The sequence below is a fragment of the Octodon degus genome, unplaced genomic scaffold (genome assembly GCF_000260255.1).
Source record: "Octodon degus isolate 3935 unplaced genomic scaffold, OctDeg1.0 scaffold00261, whole genome shotgun sequence".
Lineage (NCBI taxonomy): Eukaryota > Metazoa > Chordata > Mammalia > Rodentia > Octodontidae > Octodon > Octodon degus.
In genome coordinates this window covers 245697-258238 of record NW_004524837.1, presented here as the reverse complement: position 1 = coordinate 258238, position 12542 = coordinate 245697, and the positions used below count along the sequence as shown (strand labels likewise).

The 12542-nt window shown below is 36.9% G+C and overlaps 1 protein-coding gene across 2 annotated transcripts in view; it reads left to right on the top strand.

Annotated features, from left to right (window-relative positions):
* The window catches only part of Pde10a (phosphodiesterase 10A), a 340101-nt gene that overhangs the window by 193268 nt on the left and 134291 nt on the right, over positions 1 to 12542 (top strand). The window lies entirely within an intron of this gene.

The window sequence follows — 12542 nt, the reverse complement described above, 5'->3', positions numbered from 1 at the left end:
TGATCTCTTTGGTTTTGATAATTGAACGATAATTCATTCTTCTTAAATTATGTTGGCATGTTCTCAAATGTTCAAAGCAGAAGCTTTCCTAAGGCTCATTTTGCATATTCCCTTCCCCCTGTGACATCCAAAAGTAACTTTTATCCTGTGAATACTGGTATAATACTCACAGCATGGGCTGTTTTTGTAAATTTGTTTTGTTTTGTTTTTTTTTTAGCAGTTACACATGATAAAGTCTTTTATCAATTTCATTTTTCATTGTTTGTTTACCCTGGAATGGACTGGTCTGCTGTTGGAGGCAGATTTCCCTCCTCAGTGTTGACTGCTTACGTCATTGTCTGCTATTCCTGTGTCAGAAGGCTGGATAACGAGGGTCAGTGGCACCACTTGGGTTTGGAGTGACTGAGAGTGGCCTGAGGGAACTGGCCTTGTGGATGTTCCCACGGGGGCGAAACACATTGCTGGACTGGAATGTAGGCTTTATTATCTTGTCCTCACTTTAAATTGGCTTGGTCAACAGTAGGATCATATCCGTTCCATTTTGAGTCTTTTGGGTGCCAAGTTAAAGGGATGCTCAGTTCTGTTAGTGAATCTTGAAGTTTCTCCTGTTTTTGTTCAGTGTATCTGGGGCAGACATAGCATGAACTCATATCTAGTTCATGCCATATTAAATTGAGGCCGCATGTTCATTGTTTTCCCCCAAATATTCTTTACTTTGTTTATGAAACAGTCATTTTTAAAGAGAGGGAATTTTAAGCAAGTTTTTAGTTACCCTTTTCATTTGGCTAAGTTGCACTGACATACTATAGTTACTATACTCTGGTAGCCATGGTTGCTTAGTTTCATTGCTAGTTCGGTTTTCTTCTTGTTGTTTCCCCCCTTTGGTTATGAGTGAGGGAGAAATAGGCCACAGCATGACATTTCTAAAATAGTTGTTTTTCTTGGAGAAGCCAGGTTTTTTTTCATATTAACAAACACCTTTTGCTGCATTTGAGAAATTTCTTATTGATTGATTGATTTGAGACACAATCTCTCAATGTACTTCATGCTGGCTCTGAACACATCAGCCCATGCTGGCATTGAACTTGTGGCAGTCCTCCTTCCTCTGCCTCCCAGAGGCTGAATGAATTGCAGTGTGCACCTCTATGCGTGTTAATATAATACCTACCCAAGAACATCCACCTATGAATCAGTTCTTTATAGTGTGGTCATCAGTTCTCATATTGAAAGCAATGCTAACAGGAGGGAGAAGGGAAAGAGTATTTCAAATGAAAAAGAAAAAAAAAAACATTGTTCCTTTGGGAGGAGTTCATCTCTGGCAGTGAGGCACCAGGTACAGTAATGAGTTTATCACAGGGCACAAGGGGTGAGAAGGTGTCCACATGGGTAGATAGAGAAAGTAAGGAAGAAAGGTCCATATGCAGCTGGAGCGAAGGTGGACTTCAACCTCTCTGATGTGAGATGGAAAGAGATGCACAGGCAGTGACATTATTCTCTTCCTCCATTTCAGTATCAGAAAGTTTTATTTCATTAACATGTATCAAATAAAAAAATTAGTATTAAGAGTACCATTTAAGATGTAGGCATAGATAGATGCCTGGATAGTTACAAATGTAAGATTGGAGGTAGGAACTCATTCAGCCTAATAAGTTGAATAAAATAAGCTTTTTTTCCCCTTCAAAATGATCACAACTTTTTTTACATAAAACTGAACTTTATTTCTCTAAGGAATATTTTGTGATTTCATTCAAGTGATTTTCTCCTTACCATTCAAATTCATATATATATATATATATATATATATATATATGAATGTATATTCTTTGTAAAAATTTAACCCTTTTTCTTAACAATTTTGATGATGAGGTGGATGGAACAGTTGGAGGTGCTTCCCTGATAGGCATCTTTTCTTGTGGTGCAGCCCCAGAGCTTGCGGGTTCTGGCTTCGTGCCTGGGGCGGGATGCTGTGTGGCTGCACACCATCTCTCAAAATAAGAGTGACCATGTCCAGGACTCTTCCAAAACAGGAGTGGCAACATGATCAGCTATCCCTGCAACTTCAAACTGAAGCAACTTATGATAAGTTGTGCTCATAATCAAGGTATCATGACTAGTCACTGATCATATAAAATTGACAATTTCTCCACTTTCTGTATGAATCTGTTTGAGAAATGACATATCACCACCTTTGATGAATAAATAACTTTGAAATTAAGAGTGTCTGAGCTTTTTGAAAATCATTTTTTTTATTTTTAATTTTTTTGGGGGGTGGAATTGGAGATTGAACTCAGGCCCTTGAGCTTGCCAGGCAAGTGCTTATTCCACTGAGCCATCTTCCTGGCCCCTATTGAAAGTCATTGAGTTGTAGGCCAGGTAATTATTATGGAGGCATGTGACTTTTCTGTGAATAGAAGTTTTTGAAATCAGATTGCAGTAATCTTAAAATATTCTCTATATGTGGCTCTTTGTGCCACTATTTTTATGGTAGTTGTTGGTATGACTATATTTCTGTGTGTGTGTGTGTGTGTGTGTGTGTGTGTGTGTGTGTGTGATTTGTGGGCTTTCCTTGTCAACAAGAGTATTGTTCACTTGTGTTTGCTGATATGGTCTTGATGAGATTTCTTTACATGAAAAGTGTTCTAGAGTTTTTTCTCTTTAGTTAATCTTTGATCCTAACCTTTTCATCATTCTTAAATTATAGTAGCTTCTACTTTTGTGAGACTAATAAGGTCTTTGATATGATCCCTCCCCCCCTTTTTTTATAAATCTTGCATTTATTGGATATGTTTCATTGCAATACAAAAGCAGTCTTGTTTTGTTAGCCTATATCAAAATGTGTGTTCATCTCTTTTCTTATTCTTGTATTTGAGGTAGAACTTATCTTACGGAATACTTAAAACACTTGTGCTTTGATTCATCCATTTTGTCTACAATGCTTTCATTCTGTTCAAATCATTTATACTTTCCTTTTTTTAAAAAAAAATGTCAGATCCATGTCTTTTATATAGTATAAAGTAGTGATGTCAGGTGAGAGTATTTCTTTTCTTCTTCATATGTGTGTACTTAGGTATAATAACAATGCATATGCTATTTTGATTTTTTTAAACTTTACCTTATGCTCTAATATGTTTTAATCTTTTATTAACTCTTAATACTATCTTTAATTACTAAAGTACTTTATTGAGAGGGCCGGCCAAATAGCTCAGTGGATTAAAGGAGGTTCGATTCCCCAGCCTGCCATACTGGTCCCACCCCCAGGGCATGCTGAGACAGCCATTGAGACTGGGCGTGGTGGTGCGTGCCTGTAATCCCAGCTCTTGGGAGGCTGTAAACAGGCGGATCACGAGGAGTCTGATCTAGTAGTGAGACCATGAACACCCTGTAGACCCTTTTCTAAAATACAAACAATAACAAAAACAAACCTTATTGAGCTTCTCTATAGGAATTTTCCACTTTTTAATTCTATTTTTATATCTTTCAATTGTTTCTAATTTTTTATAGACTGCTTATCTTTATGTATGTAAAGCTTCATTCTTGAGAAATACCTTTTTTTTTCTTCATGTATTTGATTGTTGGAGGGTCTCACTATGCAGCTGGGACTTGTGGTGATCCTCCTGCTTTTAGTCTCTCCAGCTCTGGGGTTACAGGTGTTCACCACCACACCTATACTCTGGCTGGCTCAGCCCTTCCCTGTGGGTGGGGCTGGTGGGCATGTGGTGCTGGGGGATTGAACTGCAGTCCCTGTGCTTGCCTAAGTTTGCCTCAGCAGGTGCTTTAGTCCACTGAGCTGTCTTGCCTGCCCACAAAATACTTAAGGAAAAATGGAGAATCTGTTGTAACTGCATCAGAGGATATGGCAATTTTTTGCCTTTAATATACATTGTTGCTCAAATTTCCAGGATTCATTTTAACCCCATTAAAAGATCAGTTACACATGTTCTCACATGTGAATGACATGGCATTATTCTAATATTCGTATTTGAAGCAAATAAGCCTAATTCCATGTGTGAGCTATGTTTCTTTTTATGTGAAAACATCACATCTTCTATTATGATACACTTAAAAGAGCTTCCCAGATATATGCAAATTATATTTACGTTTAAATACTTGCTGTGTATTATTTTTGAACAATAACTTTTTCCAAAAAATATAAAAGTTGCACTGATTATTTTAAAAAATATATATGAAATTTATTTTCACTTGACACATTAAGACATAAAAATTATATGTATTTATAGGTATCATAGGATGATTTGATTTGTATCTTTAAATCAACATATTTATCTCCTCAAACACCATTTGTTTATGTGATGAAAATATTCAGACTTTTTCTAGCTTTTCAACTATCTAATACATTACATATAGTTATTTACAGAGTAATAACACACTAGAACTTCCTACTCCTGTCTAGGCATGTCTAAGTACTCACTGATCAAGCTTCCTTCAGTTGCTCCCCGCTTCTCTCACTGGCCTCTGGTACCCATCATTTTACTCTCCATTTGTATGAGTTCATTTCCTTTGTACTTTGTCTATGTATGAGATTGTGTAGTACTTACCTTTTTTGTTGCTGACCCACTTCACTTAACATAGCGATTTCTAATTCAATCCATGTTGTCACATGACACAATTTTCTTGTTATGGGTGAATAGTATTTCAATATGTGCATGTGTTGCATTTTCATTATTTGTTCTTCAGCTGGTGGACATCTATGTTGATTCCATCGCTTAGCTACTGTGAATAAATTTGTAATAAATAGGGAATAAAAATAGGGAGTAGAAATGTCTCTATGACCTATTTTTATTTCTTTTTTATTTAATTAGTAGTAGGATTCCTGGATAACATGCTGGTTTTATCTTAAATTTTTTGATGAACTTCCATCCTGATTTCTATATTAAAACTGTGAACTTAAATTTCCACTAGCAGTGTGCAAGGATTTTTGTTTTGTCTTTTTGATAATAACCATTCTTACTAGAGCAAGGTGATCTCTATTGTGGTTTTGATTTGCATTTTTCTGGTGATTTATGATGTCAAGCTTTTCTTTCATGTACCTGTTAGCTATTTGTGTCTTTATTTGAGAAATGTTTACATCTACTACTTATTTTTTAATTGGAATTTTTTGGTATTACTGAGGGGTTTTTTAGTAATACCAAAAAGTTAAGGCTTTTTAATTTCTTTGGATATTAACACTTTGTCAGAGGTATAGTTTGAAAATAATTTCTACAGTTCTTGTTTTAAAATTTCTATGATTAAAAAAAACTTTAAAACCAAAGGAGTATATTAATAAAATATGAGGAAATGAATGGACCAAAATTTAAAATACAGTGGATTAATAATGCAAAAGATATTTACTTAAGTAAATCAATAAAATAGACTATCTTTAGTAACCTGTAGAAGTAAGAAAATAAAATTATTAAGGACTGGAAAGGGATTACAAATGGATGATTACAAATATGAATGACAGAAAGGAGGTCATTCATATTTTAATAGGGAATAATATATGCTAAATTGGGAAATTTAGAAGTAGCCAACATTGAGGAAATTATAGATTATTAAAATTGATTGAAGAATTAGGAAACCCAAATGCACTGTTATACAGTGAAAAAATTGAACACTTAGTAAAAGACCACCAAAAGTGACATGGAGCTTAAAAGTTTTCAAACATTAAAAGAAGACAGATTCCTGCGTTACATAAAGACTATTTCAAAAGTTAGTACTCATTGCAGAAATGAAGATTATTTCCTACACCAAAATTAGAATATTATACAAAATAAAGAAATAATCATATGAGTTAAATGTGATTAGTTAGTTTTAGCAATACAAGAATAATCTCAGAAATCCTAAGGACCTGAATTCAACAGTGCCTTAAAAGAATGCTTTTCCATTGCCAAGGGTGACTGGGAAATGTGTTCCCATACTGATGGTCAACTTGAGTGGGAAACAGCCAGCTGAATGGAGTCAGCATGGCTATGGGCATGGAAGACCCACTTTAAGGAGGGTGGCTGTAGGAGGGTAAAAGGAAAATAGGAGGGAAGAATTTTAGCTGATCTTCCCTGGAGGAGCTTCATTGTGACTGCTTATCTTGGAGGAGCTCCACCTGGTTTTTTTTTTTTTTTCTTTTTTATTTTTTTCCATAATTTTATTGAGAAACAAATAGCAATGAGACAGTTTCAAACCAAATTGGTAGGACAGTTTCAATAATTAGCACATTGCATACATTCTTCCTAGTGGTTAATTGCTGTACAAGATGCAGACATGATATCCTATTTATAGACACTATTAGAACAAATCCCTCTATTCATTAAGAGAATGTAACTATATATCTATCCTAACCATTTTGAATACACAGATACAAAAGGGACATTCATCTGTATCCCCTTTTTTTGTTCAGCTCCGTCATTTGGACATTATAGGTGTGTAAACTCAGCAAAATATTCTAAAAGAGTCCAGTAGTCCATAATAGTATTGGTCCAGCTGTTTTTCTTTGAAAGAGCTTTGGCTGTGTTTTTCTTTTTCCCGCTCTCTTTCAGGGAGCTTCAATTCTTGTCTTCATCCTGGGCATTGTCTCCTGTCTTCCAGTGTAGATCCCTCAGCATTCTGGCATAGACACTTCCAGTAATGGCTCATGGCTCTTTTCAGCACAGGTCCTTGGGTCTCCCATTGCCTGAGTCTCTGGATACGAATTTCCACAGGATATTACCATGGGCTCCAGGCCTTCTTCTGAATTCTTTGTATCTCCAGCACACACAGAGACTTTTGTTTTCACTTTTTCATGTAAGCATTGACTGGTATAGCAAGTACAGGTTTACAAGTAAGTCTAATAATGAGATGAAAGTGTAAACCAGGCTGGAGATAGTAGAGGTGGAGAAAAATGCTTTGATTCACTGCCTAGCTAAAGTTCAATGTCTACTTTGAAGATAAGGAGAATTGCTGATTAATCCAGATGTGTGATTAAAAAAAAAAATACAGAGGAGAAGTGTTGCTTTAGGGTTTTGTCTGAATGATGTGTTGTCATCGCATACATCGGAGGGCCTTTAGTAGAAAAATGAGAGCATGTGCATGTGTGGAGGGTCAGTGTGAGGTGCTTAATTTGGGAGGTGCTAAATTGGTGATGCCTAATGGATTATTTTTTTGAGACAGAATCTCATTCTGTGGCCCAGGCTGGCCTGGAACTTACTGTGAGCCTCATATCTCAGCTTCCTAAGTGCTAGGATTACAATGTACATCAGCACACCCGCTGCCTAGATGTTAAGTTAGCTATATGAGTCTAGAAAAACAATCTGAGTTAGAGATAAAAACTTTGAGACATTCAGAAATATGGATCATTTAAGAACCAATAAACATAGAGGTAGCATGTATAGTCATGAGCCTGGGTGAGGTCATTTGGAAAGTGAGTATGGACCAGTTTGGGATGTGACCTTTCTTAATCTAAAACAGATTAAGAAAAAGACTTGGTAAAGCAACAGAAGATGTGCATCTGGGGGCATGTGTGTCCTGGAGTTCTAAAGAAATTACTTCAAATAAGAGAGAAATCAGGTCCTGTTTTGGTGATGTTTCAAGGGAAGGGAAGACTGAATGTTCACCTTTGGGTTTGGCAGTGTGATGTTTTGGTGACTTCACGTGGGTCCTTTTCCCTCGAGTGATTAGAGTGAGTTTAAGAGAGAGTGAGAAGAGTGAAACTGACAGTAGAGAGCGGCAGTTGTCCTAAGGAGTTTTGCCTTAAAAATAGGACAAACGTGCATTGGAAATGGTTGGGTGTTAAAGGAGACGTTTTGTTTTTATCAGTTTTTCTTCTCAAAGTTGGGCAAATGACTGCGTGCTTGTTTATATTTGGAAATCAACTAGAAGGGAGAAAAAAGTTGATGCTCCAGGACAACGAAAGTGGTGGGATAAAGCACTCTAAATGATCAGAGGAGTCCTCAGCGGGGACTCCAGGGAGCCACTGCCTTTTCCCTAGCAATTAAAGCTGTTCTGCTATTTTGCATTGATTTTCTCCTAAAGAATTATTTTTTTTCTTAGCTGTCACCAGAAAAATCAGTTATAACTTATTAAATAAAACACAGGAAACAGAAAAAATTTGCAAGAATCAATGTTTTAGAAAACTTGGATATTGACTTTATAGTCTAGTGAAGCATAAAACAAAATAATTCACTCAAGGGAAAGGATACTGGCTCATGTTTTCCAGTACAATTTTTTAGTGACTATTGAATTTCTTAAGTATAAATCTCAGTTAATGTACTTGATTTATTTTATCAATCTTCAATCAGTTTCAAAGGCATAGCATTCAATTCTTAGTATCACAAATAAGTAAATAAAATAAAATAAAATAAATAGCTTGAATGCAGTTAATGGTAGTATGAGGCTTGTGCTTTCTCACAGTTTGCGATCATACTTACCAGCCTGGAAAGCCCAAAGTCCTGAGTTCGATCCCCAGTACCACAAGATAAATTAAAATAAAATAACATAAAATAAAATAACATTAAAATGGTGTTCAATATTCAGTAAGTAAGGTGTCCTTATAAATAGCTGGGGTAGGGAGACACATGCAAGAATTGCTCATGTTACATCTTCCCTCCATCTGGCTGACAACCATGGGGCTATCATGATAGACCCCAAGGTAGAAGTGAAGACACACGGAGCAGGGGATGGAAAGCTTGTATTTTTGAACCTTCATATACAATTTCCCATTGGATATAATATATTCTCCAATAATAAATCAAGCTATGACTATTCCAGGTAATACTTATCAACAAGTTCCTGGAGGGCAAGCAGAAACCCTGCCATGTTGGACAATTGGTAGCAGATCTGTAAGGCTTAGAAGCTAAAGGAAGAGATAAGAGATGTAATGTCCCAATCAGATACAGCGAAACTCTGCTAATTTGGATTTTGAAAATCAGGGTGTTTAAATAAACAATCTGAGTTAAAGCTATAAACTTTGAGAGATTTAGAAATATGGATCATTGAAGGCAGGATGCAGGAGAGTGGCGATCTGTGGGCCTCTGAAGAACCAACAAACACATAGGTAGCATGTGCAGTCATGGACCCAGGCGAGGTCATTTGGAAACTGAGTGTGGACCAGCTTGGGATGTGGCCTTTCAAAGACATAACAGAAAGAATTGTTAAAGAAATACATGGCCCTAAAGCTGGAGGTTGTTTGTTTATTTATTTATTTATTTATTTATTTTTATTTTTACCTGAATCCAGAAAATCTCACTAGATGCCTGCAGCTGAAGCCTATGGTCTCCAACTTGAAAAATGTTTTGGTACTCAAATCCATGTTTTGTGAAAGCCTGAAATAAAAATTCTCATCATCATTCATGAATTGTTTCAGCCTAAATTTTCTTGGCACAGCTCCGCTGCTGGTGATAGACCACACCGCAGGAACCGCTGAAGCCTTGTGGGAGCATCAGTCCTAAGGACATTAGCCTCCTCAGTGCATCAGGTGGAAATATTTCACAGTGCAACTGTGAATGAGCAATGCATCATTCTGCTATCTAGAGGCAGCTCGTATTACTGAAATGCTGGAAGACATTTCCTAAAGAAAGTGATGCTTATTTGTACTTAATACAAAGCCTGTAATCTTAATAACAGATTATAAATATAGGCTACTCATTAAACTTCATTCCTGATTCTATGATAACATTGATGATGATGGTTAGGAGATAGGTCTTGTTAATCCTAGTGCCAGGGAGCAAAAAGTATTTAATCTGAAAAATAGTGTCAAATAATTATGACTAAAAAGTTTTTAAAATGGAATTAGGAACTCTCCCAGAAGCCATTGCTTGTCCTCTTTCTGTGAGCAGCCTGAGGTGACCTGTGAAAATGGTTTGCTACTCTCTTGACCCAGAAAACCCTGCAAATCAAGAGGAAGAGGCTCAAATCTTTGTGTTCACTTTAAGAACATGCATGATACTGCCCACACCATCAAGGGTATGCATATCTGAAAGGCCCCCAAGTATCTGAAGGATGTCACATTGAAGAAGCAATGTGTGCCATTCCAGCATTACAGTGGTGGAGTTGATAGGTGTGCCCAGGCCAAACAGTGGGGCGGGACGCAGGGCCTGAAAGCCAAAGAAAGTGCTGAATTTTTGCTGCACATGCTTAAAAATGCAGAGAGTAACGCTGTACTTCAGGGTTTAGATGTAGATTCTCTGGTTATTGAACATATCCAGGTGAACAAGGCACCAAGATGCGCTGCCGTACTCACAGAGCTCATGGCTGGATTAATCCATCACTGAGCTCCCCTTGCTGTATTGAGATGATCTTTACTGAAAAGAAACAAACTTTCTAAACCAGAGGAGAAAGTTGCACAGAAAAGAAAGATATCCCAGAAGAAACTGAAGAAATTAAAACTTATGGCATGGGAATAAATTAAGCATAAAATAAATGCAAATAAAAGTAAAAAATAAAAATGGAATTAAACATGTTCCTCTTTCACAAGACTTTGTATTGCCACCTGTTTTATTACATCATTCTTGGCAGCCAAAACCTTACACCAGATTTTAGATTTTGAAAATTATTATAACAGAAGAAAAGTATTAAGATCAAATAGCTAGTCCGAGTCCATTGGATCAAAGGCTGCTAAAGATTATTATTTGGGGCACATTTTTCACATTGTAAAGAGTGTAGCAGTCTACTAACATTGTGGTTATGCATAAAATCCAATTGTTCCTAGATTTCATTTTATTAATGAAAAATGGCAACAAAGAGAGTTTTGTTTTTGTCAGAGATGTTACCATCAGGGATTGTTTTCTTGTTTATCTAGTTCCCCCAACAAACATTTAAACTCTTTTAGACTAGTAACTTTAATAGTGCTTGACACATTACTGAAGAAATCTTTGTGTATAAATGACATATGCATACTGATAATACAAATACATCTTTTTGGTAAAGTGCTTAGGCTCCATCTTTCTCTTCCTTCACTTTCTCATTATTCGTCTGCCCCTGAAATGTGTACTAGAATTTAAACTTACCGAAGCTACTTGCTCTATCAATCAAGAATTTAAAGTATTTAATTTCATGTATCCTGCCTGGGTCCTCTTTGTTAAATGAAATTACTATTTGAAAGCACTTTTCATCCTGTTGAACTTTTGTATTAAACCATATCAGTTAGCAATCAAAAAAGCCTACCGAAAACTATAATGTTCTTTAGGAATCTGAATTTTTATTATTTCTCTTCTTTGCATTGAGCTGATGGTGTGCTTTCAAAGCTGCCTCACTTCTAGAGTCTTTGCCTGACTGTTTTCACCACTTTTAAAGTGAATTCCTTGTCAGGGTCATTCCTGAGTGACACAGTGACTGTTCCTGGCCACACGTCTGCTTGCTGCTCCTCTGCCCTCATGCTAGTTTTTTTCTCTTCTAGCTTCCCTCGTCTCTCCGGTTTTCTTTGAATTTTACTTTCTCTGAGCCTCTGTGCCATGCTTCCCATCAACGGGCCTCATTTCAAGTGTGTAGCCTTTCCACGTGCTGAATTGCTGTGCATGATGGGGAGGGCAGCTGCTTTTTATTTTTCTACCATAAGGCTAGGATAGGCTCAGGATGAGTATCTACCTAATTTTCGGTTTGCTGTTTAGTATTTTAAAACTTTTAAAAACAGTATTTGAAGGGCTGAGCATCATTGTAACACTCCCATGCTCTGATGGAGCCTCTGAAGTTCACAGGTTGCATTAATTGTGCAGGGTTGTTCATTCTTAAGACTAGGTAAGCTTTTTCAACTTGTGGTGTTTATGTAATGTAACTGACCTTTATTTATAGCTTACTTTGCTTTAAAATGCCTAAATCATTCTGATAACTTTATTGTTAAGAATAGAAAGCCTGGGGCCTGGGGAGATAGCTCAGTAGAATAAGCACTTGCCTGGCAAGCGCAAGGGCCTTAGTTCAATCCCTGGTTCCGGGGGGAAAAAAATAGAAAGCCTGGGAAAAAAGGATTTGGCCATTTCATTTAAGCTTAAGGGCCAGCCAAATAGCTCAGCAGACTGAAACACATGCTTAGGCAAGCACAAGGAGCAACGTTCAATTCCCTGGCTCCACATCTTGTGCCACGCTGAGATAGCAGCTGAAACTGGGTGTGGTGGCAGGTACCTGTAATCTCAGTGCTTGGGAGGCTGAAAACAGGAGGATCACCCCAAGTTTGATCTGTGTAGTTAGACTCTGTAGACTCTGTACTAAAATACCTTTAACAAATTATGTATAACATTTGCATTGTGACCTGGGAATTTTATTCTTATATTTGCCTAAGATAATTGAATACCAGTATTCACAAAAAGCCTTGTGTAAGTATGTTTGCAGCAGCTTCATTCATTATAGTCCCAGCCTGGAAACATAAACATGCCAGTTGTCCAACAGTAGCAGGACAGATAAATAATGTGCTGCACATTCATGCAACAGAAGGCTGTCAGCAAGAGACAGGAACGTACTGTAGATACAAAGCCTCTCACGAGGGTTCTATCACTTTATTAAGTAGACTCACTACATATTATTTATTTCATTTACATATAATTCTAAAAATAGACAAAACTAATATGTCATGAAAAAGTCAAGGAGGG